Source organism: Bemisia tabaci, chromosome 9, assembly GCF_918797505.1.
Source record: "Bemisia tabaci chromosome 9, PGI_BMITA_v3".
NCBI classification, from domain to species: Eukaryota; Metazoa; Arthropoda; class Insecta; order Hemiptera; family Aleyrodidae; genus Bemisia; species Bemisia tabaci.
Window position 1 is genome coordinate 32,278,584 of NC_092801.1, and position 19,411 is coordinate 32,297,994.

Genomic DNA, 19,411 nt, shown 5'->3' on the forward strand with positions numbered 1-19,411 from the left:
CCACTGGCTAATTATGAAGCTTTCCCCTTCGGCTAACAAGTGGAATGAAGCCATAAAACCCTTGTAATAGGGAGCTATCCTATGCGGATACCCACTTATTATTCCTCGAGATGTCTATCTTTAAATCGTCTCAATTTGCCCGCCCGCCCGCGAGGTAATCCGTTTTGCATCCGACTGCAACCGACGATTTATTGTTTTCATTTTTCGTTCTCATTCCCCCTCCCCCCACCACCACTCCACCGCCTTCATTTATATTTCATATTAGAGCTTGTTGAGTTTGTAACCCTGTGTTGTGGGTATGGCTCTTCGTTTTTCTTGTGCTTTTCCTATCCCTGGGTTCACCTGTGGGCTGTCTGGAGCACCTGGGAGTTTCAGGGAAAAGTAAAGCGACTTGAATACTTGTAGAAGTTAGAGAATGGGTCACTAAGCCTTGTGTCTTTTATCTATTAGTTTTAATGTACCAAGTGAGTAGATTACGCGGTAATTTATTGCACGTGTTTGGAGCCAAAATCTCGGACATGCTCGCTTTCAAAAAGTTCAAAGACTGGAAGAAATTTTAACTGCAGTAGAATGGCGGTAACATTTTCCGAAATTTCGAACTTTCCAAAATGAATTATTTACAGAACACGCATTAAGACTAGTTATACCTGACATCAGTAATATCTCAATTTTTTAAAAAGTTGAGCTTAGGCGCCTTGCTCTCCAAGCTCCTCATTTGGACAGAGTTTATCAGAAAGGAACCAACCCACATTTTCGAAAAAATTGAGTTATGATTGGTTTTGAGCTCAACTAGTCGCAAATTTTTTTTCTTTCAAAAATTCATACTCCGAAAGAAATATTTTGTTCGTGAAAAAAGGGGATGAAATTGATATTTTACATCGAGTCTTGTGGAGGCACTTTAAACAGGGTGTCTAGCATCAGGATTTTCCCAACTATCCCGATTCTATCAGGAAATCAGGATGTAATCCCGATTTCATTAGGATTTGAGGAAAAATTGGTCGTAAAATCAGGATTTGAGAGAAGTCTGCCGTCCGCTTATTTTCCATTTATTGTCCGTTATCATTCCGTTGATTTTTCTTCGCTAAAAATCAGGATTTGATTAGAATTCGGGAAAATTGTGAAATCAGGATTTAGCAGTAAAAAATCAGGAAAAATCAGGATTTCATCAGGGTTTCCTAAAATGAAAAAACTAGACACCCTTTTAAACCTTTTTTTCTCGGTTTCTCAGTTGACGTGGGTTGGTTCCTTTCTGATAAACTTGATCCATTCTCAGGGTGTCTATCATCAGGAAAAACCGGAAAATATCAGGAATTTTGGCCGATCAGGAAAAAATCAGGAAAATCGGAGAATCGGACGTTTTATCAGGAATATTTCTTACGCAAATCTCCTCAGCGGAGAAAGTCTTACTGCTATTTGCCTACCTTGCCAGGAGTCGAGAAAAATCAGGAAAATATCAGGAATTTTCAAAATGAAAAAATCAGGAATTTTTCATAAAATATCAGGAATTTTTTATAAAATATCAGGAATTGTTTATAAAATATCAGGAATTGTTTATAAAATATCAGGAAAAATTAGGAAAATATCAGGATTTTTCAAGATTAAAAAATACTAGACACCCTGATCCTACCTCCGTGCGAGTATGAGTGCCGAAAAGAGCGGCGACAGTGTGAAACGAAACGACAACAAGCTTTCATCATCGGCGTTCCTGGGAGCGGAAGCAGCGCAGCGACATAGCACAAAATAGACGCTATCGTTACCGCCCTAATCGCCTCGATTCGGGACTGGGGCGCGTCGTGTCTCGCTCGGGGATGACACCCGGCAAACCCGGTTCCCGCGAATGTGGCAAAAGCTCCGTCATTATTTCGGGACTCGAGCGAGTGTCACGCTGAGTCGTGCGCAAAGAACGCTAAGCCCAGCCAGACACTTGATTTAGCCACCAGACTCGATCAGGATTTGAGGTCAATCAGGATGTAATCCCGATTTCATTAGGATTTGAGGAAAAATTGATCGTAAAATCAGGATTTGAGAGAAGTCGGGCGTCCGCTTACTCTCCATTCATCATCCGTTATCCTTCCGTTAATTTTTCTTCGCAAAAAATCAGGGTTTGATCAGGATTCGGAAAAATTATGAAATCAGGATTTAGCAGTAAAAAATCAGGATTTTATCAGTTTGGGATTCCTCTTCTTCGGATGAAAGAGAAAGTCAGATGGCTGCATCAAATCCGGTATCATTTTAGAAAGAAGATGTATGTACATGAAAGTTCATTTTTGAATTCCAAATGCATCAGGGTTTCCTAAAATTAAAAAACTAGACACCCTGTTAAACCTATTTTTCTCAGTTTCTCAATTGATGTGGGTTAGTTCCTTTCTGATAAACTTGATCCATTTGCACCCCCGTGCGAAAGTATGAGTGCCGAAAAAAGCGGTGACAGTGTGAAACGAAACGACAACAAGCTCTCGTCATCGGTGTTCCTAGAAGCGGAAGCAGCGCAGCGACATAGCAAAAAATAGACGCTATCGTTATCGCCTTAATCGCCTCGATTCGGGACTGGGGCGCATCGTGTCTCGTTCGGGAGTGACACCCGGCGAACCCGGTTCCCGCGAGTGTGGCAAAAGCTCCGTCATTATTTCGGGACTCGAGCGAGTGTCACGCTGAGTCGTGCGCAAAGAACTCTAAGCCCAGCCAGACACTTGGTTTAGCCACCAGACTCCATCTAGACAAAGCGAAATCCGCTCATGATTGGCTCCCGTGTTTTAAGCTTCGCTCATGGCGAAAAAGACCTCTTTAAAACGAGTTTTTGGGGGAGCTATTCTGCCGTTCACAGGGAAAACGTCGGATGAACCCTCAGGCGTTGCCAAGTTTTCTTCGATACATCATGAATTCTTGGGAAAATTTGTAAATATTTCCCCCCAAATGTTTCATGTAATTTTGTTTGAAATTGGACGTATTTCTGTCAAACGGAACTAAGCGCCGTAGGGGGAGGAAGATAGAGGGGAGTTTGGATTGGCGGCGGAACCGGGCGTCGAGCTCATTCCGTCCTATACTCACTATGCTTTTCAATGGCGCTTAGTTCCGTTTGACAGAACGCGCTATCCGGCATTCTAATTTCCTCAACAAGAACTCAAATTGGCGCTTAGGTCCGTTTGACAGAAATACGCCCAATTTATCCTAAAGTTTCTGAAAATTTCAAGGTGAAATATGCATGGCTTTCCTCACAAATACACATTTTTTCGAAAGGAAATTTGGCAACTCTGGAATGTTCATACGGCGTTTTTCCTCAGCACGGCAGTATGCTTCCTTCCTAACGAAGAACGCCGTATGAGCATTCGAGAGCTGCCAAATTTCCCCGGATGGATCATGTATTTTTAAGGAAAGTCATGCGTATTTTTCCATGAATTTTACAGATATTTTAGATTAAACTGCGAACAAAGTCGTCTAGAAATTTTGAGGGAAAAAATTCACAATTTTCCCAGTAAATTCATTTTTGTCAAAGGCAACATGGCGACTTTTGAAGGTTCATACGGCAAAAATTGAAAATTCAGCCTTTGAATCAATCGTTGAGGAGTATCAGTGCTGGAAATCATCTTACACAACGTAAAACTGAAGTTAAAAGTACTGTGCCAATTTTGCAACCGATTTCGACGTATCGATACTGATGATTGATTGGAAATACTGCCATACTAAGGAAAAACGCTGTATGAAAATTCGAGAGTTGCCAAATTGCCTCCGATAAAATGTTTATTTTTGAAGGAAGTTTGTAGATTTTTCCCAGAAATTTTCAGATGTTCTATATTAAACTGCGAAGAATATTTTCTGAGAAATTGGAAGTAAAAGGTTCCTAATTTTTTTCAATAAATTTGCACTGACAAAAATTCTTGGCGTTTTTACCAAGGTCCGTTGGTACCTTTACCATCTCACTTTTTTACCAATTATTGGTAATTTTACCAAGACAGACTGGTAAGCTTACCTAAAAATCGGTATTTTTACTGTTTTTTTTTTCAGGTAAAAATACCACTTTTATTGGTAATCAATTCCCGGTAACTTTGCCATTTTATCTCGGTAATTCTACCACAGTCGATAAAAAATATTGGCGTTTTTACCAAGGTCCAGTAAAATTACCGAGAATGTTCAATAATCTTACCGAGATTTCTCGGTAAAATTACCAATTCCATAAATGGTATTTTTACCAAGAAAAAACTGGGATCAAATAGAACCCTGAATTCTTGGTATTTTTACCCTTTTCTTAGTAAATACACCGAGGTTTTTTTTCAGTGTGTATTTTATCAAAGGAAACTTGGCATCGCCTGAAGGTTCATACGGCGTTTTTCCTTCGCACGGCACTATTGCACCCTTTTGTTCTTCCCTCCCCCCCCCCCCTCCCCCCGAAATCGCGGTTCGCAACGCTCACTGTGTCGGTGTCCTCGCATTTTACGTACCCCCCCCCCCTCCCCAACACCCCTTAGCATCACCCCGCAGCATCCCTCCTCAGCCCCACGCCGCAATTTATCTCCCCCGGAGGATTTATGGGGCCCGGTTAGTCCTGGTTCACCGCCACTCGCGCCTCGCTTTGCATGCACATATCGTCGCTTCGTCGACGAAACGGCGTATCTCCACCTCGAGATGAGCCCCACTCTCCATATAACCAGTAGCGTGGCGTGAATTGCGATATATCGATTGTTATGCCATTGAAACCTATGGTAAAGAATCGATCATTAAGGTGTTCGCTGCGAACACCCTGTTTATCGATCCTTTTCCATAGGTTCAAATGGCATAACAATCGATATATCGCAAAGCACGCCTCGCCACTGCTATAACTCCGGGCTTTTCGGGGCTTAAACGAGGACGGAGCTGCGAGGTTTCGCCGCGGGAGTGTGATATTTCAAAACCGGATGAATTTGTTTTCGTTCTGGCCCCGCGGCGAACGAGCGCAAACAACGTGAGTGAGTTATGAATATGGGGATTTTTTTTTTTTTTTTTTTTTTTTTTTTTTTTTTTTTCATTTGGTGTTGGAGAGGAGAGTCCTTGATGATTGGCAATTAACAGCGTTCGGAAAAGGTCACGCGATCCGCCCTTACGAATGGGGGATGATTTTTTTTTCTCTTCGACTCGTAGCGCAGTGAGATTCCGCGCCAGTAATGACTATGTAAAAAACTTTTGAACAGCTCGTAAATTTCGAAAAGAGAACTCCTGAATTTATTTTTTTAAATGTATGCTCTAGGAAACTCTTTTTTAGATTTTTTTGAAAGTATATTGTACGAAATGTAAAATCGATGTGTAAATTCGTCGGTTAAGAAAGTCAGGCGATATGCCGTTACGAACCGGGGGATGATTTGGACTAAATTTTGCAATTCGGAACTATAAATTCCGGCCCGGTTTAAAAACAACGTATGTGCCATTAGTTTCCCCATACTTTTAAGTGTTTTTTCAGATGAGCCAGAATTTATAGTTCCAAATTGAAAAATGCAGTCCTTTTTCCACAAACGCAATGCGACGTTTCAAAATTTCCGCCGCCATTTTATTTTTTTACAGAGAAGTTGTCGGTTGAATCTGTTTGAAAATTTCACAGAATTTTATCGGCAGCACCAAGAAAATTCGGTGGAATTTTCGGATAGCTTCGCGTCGAACGATTTCTCTGTAAAAGAATAAAATGGCGGCGGGGATTTTGAAACGTCGCAGGTGCTACGACAACTGACGCTTATGACGCTATTCTCAACTCAATTTCGTGTTATTCGTTCCCTAAAAATTCCACTCAATTCGCTGCATTTCTCGTGTGCAACAGACCCACTTCGTTTCATTCGGAATCGTTGTGAAATCGGACGAATCAAACGAGTAAAAGCGTCCCTTTTCGCACAATGAATCTTTCTCCAGGAAAATTGCACCTACCGCGAACTTTCAAACTTTATCGCAGGCTAGGGACTTGATGCCATATTGGTTCCGAAGTTGCCAAAATTACTCGTATTAAATTTAGTTAAATATCTGGATAGTATCGTAAATGCTTAGGATTTCCCACAATTTGGCAACGTTGATCTGTCCGTACTCTCGGATAGCCGCTCTAGAAGATCAATGTACGGCGAGGGAATTCGTGGCCTGTTTCCAGGAGAGTTTCTCCGGGCAAGTGCGATAGATCGATTGATCTGCCATTTAAACCTATGGAAAAAGATCGACAAACAGCGTGCTCGCAACGGACACCTTAATAATCGATTATTTGTCATAGCTTCATATGGGGAAATATCGATAATCGATCATCCCCGCTTTGCCACCGCTACCATCCCCTTTCCAACTCTGATTCAGTGGCGTGGCGTGAATGATCGATTATCGATATTTCCCCATTTGAAAGTATAGGGAGGAATCGATTATTAAGGTGTTCGTTGCGAACACCCTGAATATCGATCTTTTTCCATAGGTTTAAATGGCAGATCCATCGATATATCGCAAAGCACGCCACGCCACTGCTCTGATTCCCGACTCTGGCTCCTATGTGATGCTTTTCCGAACAAGTGATAGGAATAGCTCCGGTCTTTGGATTCAGGTACATCGCCAGTCAACACCATCTAGGTATCAATCGACTTTCCTTAAATCACTGGTTTCTTTTCTTCTTTTTCTCAAAAATAGAAAGATTTACTGCTGGAAGCATCGGATGTGAATTTTATCTTATCCCCTCTGTAGGCAAATTTTTGAAATTGATGGACGGAGTGTTACACTTACTGGAAAAAAACACACATTGGATCTAGAGTCCAAACTCTTAAAAACATCGACAAGAAAAAGTACTCTTGATTCAATCAGAATCTAGCTTAAATCTAGAACCAAGCCTCTTAAATTAAGCGGATTTCGTTTTGATTCGTGCAAAAATCCGATTGAATCAGGTGTATTTTTTCTTGTCAATGTGTTCAAGATTCTGGACTCTAGATCCAATGTATTTTTTTTTACAGTGCAAAGAATACAAAGAGGAAATTCTTCAATCCTTCTGGTAGAAATTGGTGGTTGTCATAGACTAAGAGGAAAAATGATGTACTATCTTAGGGTCTCTCGTAGGTCTCCGTTAGTCAGTCTATCTCTCACCTACTTTTTCCTTTGCAGCCAGTCGCCTCCAACAATACTGCCGTGTGAACATTCAAGAGTTGCCAAATTTCCACCAATGAAATGTTCATTTTTGAGGAGAGCCATGAATATTTTCTCTTGAAATTGTCAGAAAATTTAGATTTACGAACAAAACTCTCCGAAAAATTGAATGGAAAATATTCACGGGTTTTCCTGAAAATTCGTACTTAATCAAGGGAATTTTTTCAAAAGGTTCATACGGCGTTTTTCCTTACACTGAAAAAAAATTCTCGGCGTTTTTACCAAGGTCCGTTGGGTACCTTTACCATCTCATTTTTTTTTACCAATTATTGGTAATTTTACCAAGACAGACTGGAAAGCTTACCTAAAAACCGTTTTTTTTTTACTGTTTTTTTCAGGTAAGAATACCACTTTTATTGGTAATCAATTCCCGGTAACTTTGCCATTTTATCTCGGTAATTCTACCACAGTCGATAAAAAATATTGGGGTTTTTAGCGGGGATCAGTAAAATTACCGAGAGAGTCAATAATTTTACCGAGATTTCTCGGTAAAATTACCAATTCCATAAATGGTAATTTTACCAAGAAAAAACTGGGATCAAATAGAAGCCTGAATTCTTGGTAATTGTACCATTTTCTCGGCAAATACACCAAGATTATTTTTCAGTGTAGCACGGCAGAATAGGATCTCCGTTTTCTTTTTATCCTCTTTGTCTATAACTTTGTCTATACATTTCATTAATGAGCCCGCATTAACGTAAAGGCCGGGGGCACTCTCCCCTCCTCGAAACTTCGGCGGAAGTGGGCCGTTATAACGAAGAGAAGGCTATGAAGAATCCCACACGTGGGGCTTGACTATTTTCAGAATTTTATATTATTAGAACTAATCCCCGGGAAAAATTGTAGCCCATTGAAAGTGATTATGCGGAACTTCACCGCGAAACATCGTTAATTTAATTAAAAAATTAAACCCCCGCACGAGAGGTCGTGATACCTGAGGTTCGAGGGTTGGAAAGCGGCCAGTTCCGAGTTCCCGCGTCCACCCACCACGGACACCCACCCCCGCGTAAATCAACTCGTATGTTTTAATAATGCTCCGATACCGATATTACGTTACGTACGCAAGAGATCCTTGCGGAGGAGTATCCCATTTCTAGCGTTTACGAGCTTTTACGCGCCCCGGAGATTTGCGATTTCAGTCATTTATCCTACGTGTAAAGTGCCGCGAGAGATATCAGTGTGGGAACTCTGCTTTTTTTAATACGAACGTCTACAAGTCTGGAATTTTAGGAACGTCCGGAAATAGTACTGGTTATGGACCGCGTTAAACAGAAAGGAACCAAGCCACATCAGCTATTGCCAAATTTAATTGGGCAATTTAATTTTTTACATGAAAACGGTTCTGCGGATTTTCGTGCAAATTGCAGTGAAATTTCTCCATAGTTTGGAGCAAATTCCTTAAAAATTTCAAAGGAATCCGCACAAACGTTCTCTCGTAAAAAATTGTAATGCCCAGTTAAATTTGGCAATGATGATGTGACTTGGTTCCTTTCTGTTAAACTCGGTCCATTTAAAGGGTGGTCCGGAAATACCGAAAAAGTGAGGATTTTCCGTCAGAGGGTCCGGAATTTTTTCATTTTTTGTCATTTTTGTCGCAATTTCAGTAAGAAATTCAAATGTCCAAAATTTTTTTTGAATTTTTTCAAATGGAGGCACTGTAAAAGTACTGAATTTCTTGGGAATGTTTGTTGTTCTTTGTTGGGAATTAAGTACTGATTTTTGGATACCCACCCTCGCGTAAATCAACTCGTATGTTTTTATAATGCTCCGATACCGATATTACGTTACGTACGCAAGAGATCTTTGCGGAGGAGTATCCCCTTTCTAGCGTTCGGAGCTTTTACGTGCCCCGGAGATTTGCGATTTCAGTCATTTATCCTGCGTGTAAAGTGCTGCGAGAAATACCAGTGTGAGAACGCTGCTTTTTTTAATACGACCAGGGTGTCTATAAGTCCGGAATTTCCGGAAAGTCCAGAAATAGTACTGATTTTTTAAAGGGCGGTCCGTAAACAGGGTGGCAAAATTTCATGAAAAATAAAATCTTGAAATTTCACGTGAAATATTTCATGAAATTTCAGAACGAGGTTGTTCCAAAAACGCCGATTTTGGCCCCCCCTGGATTTGGCCCAAACTTTGCTCAGATGTTGTACTAAGTGTCCCCGATGCTTGAGCAAAATTTCAGCCCCCTTGGATAATTAGGAAGGAAGGGGCAGGGGGGCAAAGTTGCAATTTTTTCAAAACTTTAAAAATCGATATCTCGCGAACGGTTTGAGTGTAAGTGTTGCGGTTTGCGCTAAAAAACGTTAAAAAATATTCTCTACACGAATATTGATGCTGTTTGCATGGTTGCGTAATTTATCGTAGTTATAAATCGATTTTTTCGATTTTGAAGGTTCGACTTTTTTCGTTTTTCGTCTCTCCTCTCCAGGCGATCGTTGCTATGTGAATAAAAACCAATTGAGGTGATTTTCCATGAAATTCTGCATCTACCACACTTTGTTTGACCTTGGGAAAACGATTCATTCTTGAGTTATAGCGATTTTTCTGTGCGTTCCCGGTTACGCGCGGGCGGCATATCGGCGGCGCTCCATCCGCCCCGGGCGAGGCAGAGGTTGTTTCACTGCTAGGGCCTTATATTCATGCTGTAGGCTGTACTTATTGATATTTTCTCCTTCCCCCACCCTTCCCCTCCTATAAATATGTTTTTTATACTTCGTTATACAGGGTATCCCGGACCACCCGTACCAGGTCTTTTTCTCGGTTGGTTTAGGTAGTACGAAGTGGGGGACCGCGGGGTTAAACAGGGAATTGACCCCAAGGTATCCGAATTTCATGGTCCCGAAGCCCCCCTACCCTCCCTCGGGGGGTAAAAGAGGGAGGCACAATGTCTCCCGACTTTAGGGATCGTGACCCCCTCTTTACTCCCCAAGGGCGGCATGGAGAGTTTCGGGACCATGAAATTCGGATACCTTGGGGTCAATTCCCTGTTTAACCCCGCGGTCCCCCACTTCGTACTACCTAAACCAACCGAGAAAAAGACCTGGTACGGGTGGTCCGGGACACCCTGTATAACGAAGTATAAAAAACATATTTATAGGAGGGGAAGGGTGGGGGAAGGAGAAAATATCAATAAGTACAGCCTACAGCATGAATATAAGGCCCTAGCAGTGAAACAACCTCTGCCTCGCCCGGGGCGGATGGAGCGCCGCCGATATGCCGCCCGCGCGTAACCGGGAACGCGCAGAAAAATCGCTATAACTCAAGAATGAATCGTTTCCCCAAGGTCAAACAAAGTGTGGTAGATGCAGAATTTCATGGAGAATCACCTCAATTGGTTTTTATTCACATAGCAACGATCGCCTGGAGAGGAGAGACGAAAAACGAAAAAAGTCGAACCTTCAAAATCGAAAAAATCGATTTATAACTACGATAAATTACGCAACCATGCAAACAGCATCAATATTCGTGTAGAGAATATTTTTTAACGTTTTTTAGCGCAAACCGCAACACTTACACTCAAACCGTTCGCGAGATATCGATTTTTAAAGTTTTGAAAAAATTGCAACTTTGCCCCCCTGCCCCTTCCTTCCTAATTATCCAAGGGGGCTGAAATTTTGCTCAAGCATCGGGGACACTTAGTACAACATCTGAGCAAAGTTTGGGCCAAATCCAGGGGGGGCCAAAATCGGCGTTTTTGGAACAACCTCTTTATGAAAGATATTGAAAAATACAAGTTCCTTTTATATGTTTCAAACGTTGTAAAAATCGTAATTTTCTTCTATTTTTGGGTGTTTGAGTGCGGGTTGCATACTTTGGCACCTGAAAAATATGAAATATTTCACATGAAATCCACATTTCCTCGTGAAATTTCATGAAATATTTCACTGAAATTTCCAATCTTTCATTTCTTTCTCACGTTTCATGCCACCCTGTCCGGCAATACCGAAAAAGTGAGGAAATTCTGTAAGAGGGTCCGCAATTTGTTCATTTTTTCTCATTTTTGTCGCGATTTGAGCAAGAAATTCAAATTTCTAAAATTTTTTTGAATTTTGTCAAATGGAGGTACTGTAAAAGTACTGAATTTCTTGGGAATGTACTGAAAATGTACTGATTTTTGGCCAGCCTCTTTTAGTAGACACCTTGACGAGCTTTTAAACTTAGAAAAGCTTCGTAGTGGAGGGTATGCATTCGATCGACATGAATCGATCGAGAAACGAAAACGTAAATCAACTCGTATGTTTTAATAATGCTCCGATACCGATATTACGTTACGTTCGCAAGAGATCTTTGCGGAGGAGTATCGCCCTTTCTAGCGTTTGGAGCTTTTACGTGCCCCGGAGATTTGCGATTTCAGTAATTCATCCTGCGCGTTAAGTGCCGCGAGAAATAACAGTGTGAGAACGCTGTTTTTTTTAATACGAACAGGGTGTCTACAAGTGCGGAATTTCCGGAAAGTCCGGAAATAGAAAGAAGGACGCTAGAAAGGGGATACTCCTCCGCAAAGCTCTCTTACGTATGTAACGTAATATTGGTAGCGGAGCATTATTAAAACATACGAGCTGATGTACGCGAGGGTGGGATTTTTTAAAGGGCGGTCGGAAAGGCGGAAATACCGAGAAAGTGAGGAAATTCCGGAAGAGGGTCCGGAATTTTTTCATTTTTTGTCATTTTTGTCGCAATTTGAGCAGAGGCGGATCCAGCAAATTGGCAACATTGTTTTTCTCCTTTTAAATCTATGGAAATGTATCGATTCTCGGAGGGGCCAGGTGCTCCGGCATGAATCGATTATTTAACATAGGTTTAATAGGAGGGAACCGGTGTTGACAAATTGCTAGATCCGCCAATGAATTTGAGCAAGAAATTCAAATGTCTAAATTTTTTTTAAATTTTGTCAAATGGAGTTACTGTAAAAGTACTGAATTTCTTGGGAATATACTGAAAAAGTACTGTTTTTTGGCCAGCGTGTTTTAGTAGACACCTTGACGAACTTTTAAACTTAGAAAAGCTTCGTAGCGGAGGGTATGAATTCGATTGAGAAACGAAAACGTGAACCGACCGACGTAATTCCATCGACACTGATTCGATCATTAAAATTCGATCGACTCACAGGTTTGTCGATAGATTCACGGGTTTTTCGATCGACTCACGGATTTGTCGATCGATTCTCGTTTTTGTTTTTCAATCAAATCCACACCTTAGGTATCCTATTATTTCTAGCGTTTAATTGGAGTTTTTACATGCCTCGGTGTTTTGCGATTTCGATAATTTACTCTGTGTAAAGTGTCACTAGAAATACAAGTGCAAGAACGCTGCTTTTATTTTGAAACGAACTTCCAAACTTACAAAAGCTCTTTGTGTGAAGACTGCAAAAATGCAGGCATGGCAAGCCTGCTAATGTATTTGCTCCGCTTTGTCTATCAAGTTCAACAGTCGGCCCTCCATAGAATATCTAAAATATACTTCAAAACGTATAAGTTGGACCTTTGCAACACGGGATAAATACGAGAGCTGTAAAAGGTATGTCTCCATACAGAAACACGTTGAATACTTCCAAAATTAAGTCATTGGTGAAAAATTAACAATCGTAGTTTCAATTTTAAAAAGTAAATTCAAACTACCCGCTCGCGCCAAAACCGGCGCAGCAGCGCCAGTTGCTTTAAAGTCAAGGAAACACGAAGCGCCTTCAATTTTGTAGGTATGTTTCATGGACATCCGTCAAGCTGGTATAGTTGCATCCAGGCTTTGGATCAATCGACAGGCATAAATTGAAGGCGCTATTCTTTACCCCGTGCGGGATGCGCTGCATATAATGTGTCTGTTGCTAGATTTAACTACAGGGCTGTAATTAAATTCAAACATCAATATTTCGTTACTTTTGCGTGACCTTTTAATGAAGCTCCGGACTTTCCTTAATTTAAAAATAGAAAGCACTCGACTATTTTTGGAAAGGTGAACTTTGCGTTATGTTGCAAAGAATATGTTCAGACGTTTAAACGTGCATCCATTCGATATAGAGGTGCTTACATGAAAGGTAGGTGGATACTGCTCTGTTATTCCGTATGAAAAAATCGTTAATACTTTCTTTTCCGACGGATAATTGCAAGCCACCACACTGAAAAAAAATTCTCGGCGTTTTTACCAAGGTCCGTTGGTACCTTTACCATCTCACTTTTTTTTACCAATTATTGGTAATTTTACCAAGACAGACTAGTAAGCTTACCTAAAAACCGGTATTTTTACTGTTTTTTTCAGGTAAGAATACCACTTTTATTGTTAATCCATTCCCGGTAACTTTGCCATTTTATCTTGGTAATTTTACCACAGTCGATAAAAAATGTTGGCGTTTTTACCAAGGTCCAGTAAAATTACCGAGAAAGTTCAATGATTTTACTGAGATTTCTCGGCGAAATTACCAATTTCATAAATGGTAATCTTACCAAGAAAAAACTGGGATCAAATAGAACCCTGAATTCTTGGTAATTTTACCCTTTTCTCAGTAAACACACCGAGATTTTTTTTCAGTGTACTATCTTTTCCGACATATAATTGCAAGCCACCAGAGCCACCAGCGTCAGATCTTCATCTGGGAGCGAAAACGTTATTTTTTACAATCAAATTAGTAAAATGGAACTTGAAGAAATACTACGAGCGTCAAAGTATTCGAAGCCTTTTGCTGTACATTTGTTTTAATTGTTTTTTGTTTGTCTCCTGCTCCACTCATTTTTGTTTAGTACATACGACATGCAAACGCTACATTGAATCCACGTTTGTCGGTGAGAAAATCAAATCGTTAGTTTACTCGCCCCTCTTTAGACGGTGTTTCAAGCCGGAGAGTGGGGGAAAAATGACAAACTTTGAAGAGACCTTTTAATTAAATTAAAACACCATAGCATGTGCATTTTGTTCTGCCTCAGTTGGCTCGAGCGACAGAAAAAAACCCGATCAATGAAGAATAATATTTGCCCTGGATAATTTGATTTTTTTCTAATTTTTCTCTGCGAGGTCACATCTTTTTCCGTATTAATATGATGCAATAGGTTTTATAGATAGATCAAATAGAATACCGTGGAAATCAAGTGTAAAAAATTTATAAACAAAAAAAATTGCAGATTTTATATAATTTTTTTTTTTAAATTTAAGCTTTTATCAGTAGCCGCATGTCTTTGCTCGATCCTAGTATTAGTAAAAGCAAAACATTTGTTTCCGCCCGGGATCGAACCGGGGACCTTCCGCGTGTTAGGCGGATGTGATAACCACTACACCACGGAAACGAGATGATTTTGCGAGGCTGAAATTTCGGCCTTTCCCCATTGCCGAATGAGACACATCCAATTCTATTTAAAACATTACTCGAATGAGGAATGACAGACCGAACATGTTAGTAATGGCGAAGTTGTCAGATCGCCAGAAAATAACCGTTCCCGTGTCTGCATTCGTTCGAGCCTTGATCAAAAAATGAACGAATTTCATGAGAGACTTGACAACGAGGCTGATTAAAGTCCAGCGATGCGGTGATCAGTGCATGACTGCATTCCGCGTCCGCATCGCGTTCCGTTTTAAGCCTCCGTAAGCATTTTCAACCGCAACGCTGGACTTATGTCTATTGTGATGATTCCAGGCATTTTTCAATATGATTTGGACATACCTGAATCGAAAGGAACTATAAACATAGTGACGTAAGCCCTGTCATTCGTGTGCTCTTGTTGATCCCAGGGCTCATGTTGGAATGGATACAGTTCCTTTTGGTTTAAATACGTCCACATGTGGCCCTCGAAGCGAGAAGGGGCACCACGAAAATTCAAAATTGAGTTATTGGTATCAGAGCATAGATGGTTTTAATACGAACATTTTGGGACGGAAAAGCGTCAAACATCGCGAAGCAGGCCGAAATTGTGGCACCATTTTCGCGCGGGTTTTAAGATTTGCTTTACAACCATATCGATTGTTACACCGGGGGGGGGGGGGGGGGGACATCGGATCTAGAGTCTAGACTCTTAAAAACATCGACAAGAAAAAATACTCTTGATTCAATCGGATTTTTGCTTAAATCAAGAACCAAGCCTCTTAATTTGAGCGGATTTCCTTTTGATTTAAGCAAAAATCTGATTGAATCAAGAGTACTTTTTCTTTTCAATGTTTTCAAGAGTTTGGAATCTAGATCCAATGTGTTTTTTTTTCCAGTGTAAGAAACAATGCCGCCCATCTGCAAACTGAAAATTTTGCAGGACGATGAAAAAATTTGGCCATTTTTGTAATTTTGAAGTTAGGTTTGCAATTTTTAATAATAATAGCGTCTTTTCAACGCTCTCATACAGAATTGGAAAAACTAAAAACATCAGCTTGCGTCTTTAATATACTGAAAAACGTGGGAACGTCGCTATAACTCATTTTCGCAAAATTTGTCAGTCAGGCGGTATTGTTTTTTAGCCCTCGATTCGTGGTTTCTTTCGCAAATGAGCTAGAAATAATAGGATTGCATTTTGCAAAAAGGAAACAAGAGCATTCCAATGTTGTTAAGATTGTGCAACTTACATTATTCGCAGAAACTTACTAAAATCGTGCAAAAGATTAAGTTTTCGAAGGTAATTTTCGTCTTGAATCCAAAGTTTATTAGGTGTAAAGATAAAACTAGGTTGGATAATGAGTTCATAATTGTATGCAGGTAAAAAAGTTGCACAATCTTAGCGACATTGAAATGCTCTTGGTTCCTTTTTGCAAAATGCAATCCGAATAATAGTTCTCAATGACAAACTAGATTACATTTTGCAATTAGGAACCAATATCTGTGGCTCTCTCATAAAAACGCACACCTGCATAGGGAAACAAATGGCATGTATGTTGTTTCTACACGGAAAAAAATAGGGTAGTCGACACAACCAGCGGCTGGTTAAAAATTCGCCAGCTACCGTGCGGTAGTTACAATAACTACCGCGGTGGAACACTGGAAAAAAAAGAACACATTGGATCTAGAGTCCAGACTCTTAAAAACGTATCGACAAGATAAAATACTCTTGATTCAATCAGAATCTAACTTAAATCAAGAACCAAGCCTCTTAATTTAAGCGGATTTCGTTTTGATTCAAGCAAAAATCAGATTGAATCAAGAGTATTTTTTCTTGTCAATGTTTTCAAGATTCTGGACTATAGATCCAGTGTGTTTTTTTTCCAGTGAGGTCACAACTAACCCGGTAGTTACATCAACATCCATGGTTGTCGATGTAACTACCGGGTTAGTTGTGACCTCCACCGCGGTAGTTATCGTAACTACCGCACGGTAGCTGGCGCATTTTCAACCAGCCGCTGGTTGTGTCGACTACCCTATTTTTACCCGTGTAAAATGGGCCAAAAATAGTGGTCCGTATTGCAAAATTTAGTCCAAATGTGGGTCAAGTGGGGGACCTCTGTGTGCACGGACCAGAAACGATGAGCGAATTTCAATATCCCTCGTAGCGGGGGCTTAGCGGAGACTACCTCACCATTCCCGGATTGAAATAACCGGGACTCCGGGAGTGGAATACAGCCTGTCATTGGACGTATTTAGGCTAAAAAGCACTAAGTGCATAGGGTTTGCATTCAACATAGTTCCTTTTGGCATAAATACGTTCATTGAAAATAATCGGGAATCGAATACAAAATGTCATCCGGCTCCGCGATATGTGAACGGGACTAATTTCGGATTCTCCCGGGAGGGCGGAATAGGCACCGCTAATTATGAAGTAATTACAGATAAACAACGAAACGACAGCGACAGCCCGGTCATATACCCGGCGCTTATTTCACGGGTCAGTTGCAAACCTCGCGATAATGCATTTCCCGATCCCAGGCTGCCAACTCGACAATGGAGATGTTGCATGTGTGAGGAATTTGCGATTTGACTATTGATTCTTATGTGAAAGTTCGCGAGAAACACGATGGTGCCACTGGTTTTCTCTGAAATCAACTCCCAAGCTTAAAAATAGCTCTCAAGTTGAGGTCAAACTGGAGAGGATATCCCGCGCTATCCTGAGAGTCCACCTCTACATCAAGACAAACTCTCCATGCAAAGATAGGGAGCAAATACGTCTGCAGGGTTGCCGTGTTTTCAGTTTTAGAGTCTCCAAATAAGGTGGCAGCCCTGTCAATGTATTTACTCCCTATCTTTGCATGGAGAGTTTGTTTTGATGTAGATGTGGACTCTCAGGATAGCGTGGGATATCCCCTCCATTTTGGCCTCAACTTGAGAGCTTTTTTTGAGCTTGGGAGTTGATTTCAGAGAAAACCAGTGGCACCATCGTGTTTCTCGCGAACTTTTACATAAGAATTAATAGTCAACTCGCAAATACCTTACACACGCAACATCTCCATGCTAATCTTGGGATGGGTGATAGGACCAAACGTCCAAAAATAAATGTCCAGAGTAAAAAAATTGGCCTCCGGCCAATTTATGCGCGGCGCTTCGCGCCGCGTACCGGCGCTACGCGCCGGCATTTGGGGGGCTTCGCCCCCCCATCCGCTTAGCGGATTGGTGCGGGGACCGCACGGGACTTTCTCGCTCGAGCCGGCGCTTCGCGCCGGCATAGACACTTTTACTGGAATATTTAGAAAAATACTGCCAATTTTACAAAATCATAAAGTTTGATTGGAATTTTGATCACAGGATAATAGTTATGAAATTTTTATTCAAACCATTGAACTTCATTGTAAATGTCTTCGCGATATGTGGTGAATTCATATATTCGGACTCGACTTGTTGATTTTATGAGGCATCTTCAATTAAATATGTAATTGATTAACTAAGTCTCCTGTCAAAGATGGCGATCCGTAAAAATCTTAGCTTTTCTACGATTCATTAGGATCCATTAGATTCATTGACATCATACTTCAGATACGATTTTATATTATAATCTCTCCTTAAGCACGGTCAAAAGCCATCAAATATCTACTTGAATGGGTAGAATGACTATTCGATGTTCAAATAGTCTTAAAACTAAACGGTTTTCGCTTAGCATCTCCCAAATTTTAAATTTGGCGGGCGAATCTACCTGCTGGAAGGTTCACGACACGCCCGCCAGGAGCGCCATCTCCTTACCGCGTATCCCCGTAACTTAAAGCGAAAACAATAGAGAGCGCCATCGACAAACGTCAACCAGAGACAAGTCAACAAACGTCACGTTATAACTATTATAACCTCCTTCATTAACAAGCATTAAATCAGTTATATTTGTGCCGAATTATTACATTATATTTGTGCTTAGTACCTCGTAAAAAGGAACCGCAAAAGATGGAATCTGCCGGGATTCTAAATTCATTAACAACAAACATATTAGTTTTTAATAAAGATCTAAGTGTCAGTTCTTGGCGTTAGCTTGATGATTCATAGTACCTTTGTAATGTGAGTATGTATCTAATTAGTTGTCTAATTTTGCTTTGTGATTACCTACGGAGTAATTTTGGAAATAGTATATGATGCATTATATAATGCATTTGAATTCCTAGGTTTCACCTGACTCAAAGCGTTTGCTGCTATTATCTAGAAGCGCTCCGACTCATTTATCAGAGAATTGAGCGTTTCCTATCGGCCCCTCTGCAATTATGAGATTAGTCCATGAATCCTTTAGGAACTTAAATTAATGACTCAGATGGTGCTTTTGAGCCAACTTTCAAAGAATTAAAGGCATTTTTTCAAAATCTACAGTCCATGAGCTCTCCGTGTGACCGAAGTGCTCTCCTCGCTATATGACGCGTAACCCTTCAATTTTTAGTTTAGTCCAAAGACCTCGTAGGAACTTAAATTAATGAACCAGGTGGTGCTCTTATGCCAACTTTTGAAGAATTGAAGGCATTTTTTTTTATTTTTTTTATTTTTTTAAAATTTACAGTCCTTGAAAATGAGCTGTTTCGCGGAGCAAAGTGCCTACTTTTGGGCCTCGTAATCTCTTGAATTTTGAGTTTAGTCCAAAGATCTTTTTGGAACTTAAATTAATGACCCAGGTGATGTGCTTGATGCCCATTGTTAAAGAATTAAAGACATTTTTCAAAATTTACAGTCTTTCAAAATGAGCTTTCCGTGTGATTTTGCTAAAAATGGACAATTGAGCGTAGCCCCCCCAAATTTTAGCGTACCTCAAAATCGTTGGACGTGCATAAGGAGACCATAGATATGGTGTCCTGTGCCAATTTTGAATGAAATCGAACAGATAGATTCTGAGATATCGCTGTAGACAGATTTGGGGGACGCCACACGGACGGACACACATTTTTTCAAGTATGGTTATTTTTACTCCTGGGACCTTAAAACGTCTAGAAATGATGA

At 40.6% G+C, this 19,411-nt stretch overlaps 1 protein-coding gene and 1 non-coding gene across 10 annotated transcripts in view; one reads left to right on the plus strand and one right to left on the minus strand.

The window, feature by feature from the left end:
- Positions 1-19,411, plus strand: part of Cadps (calcium-dependent secretion activator 1) — a 259,032-nt gene that overhangs the window by 147,917 nt on the left and 91,704 nt on the right. The window lies entirely within an intron of this gene.
- On the minus strand, positions 14,318-14,390 carry TRNAV-AAC (transfer RNA valine (anticodon AAC)). Its single transcript has one exon. It is a non-coding gene; the product is annotated as a tRNA-Val (tRNA).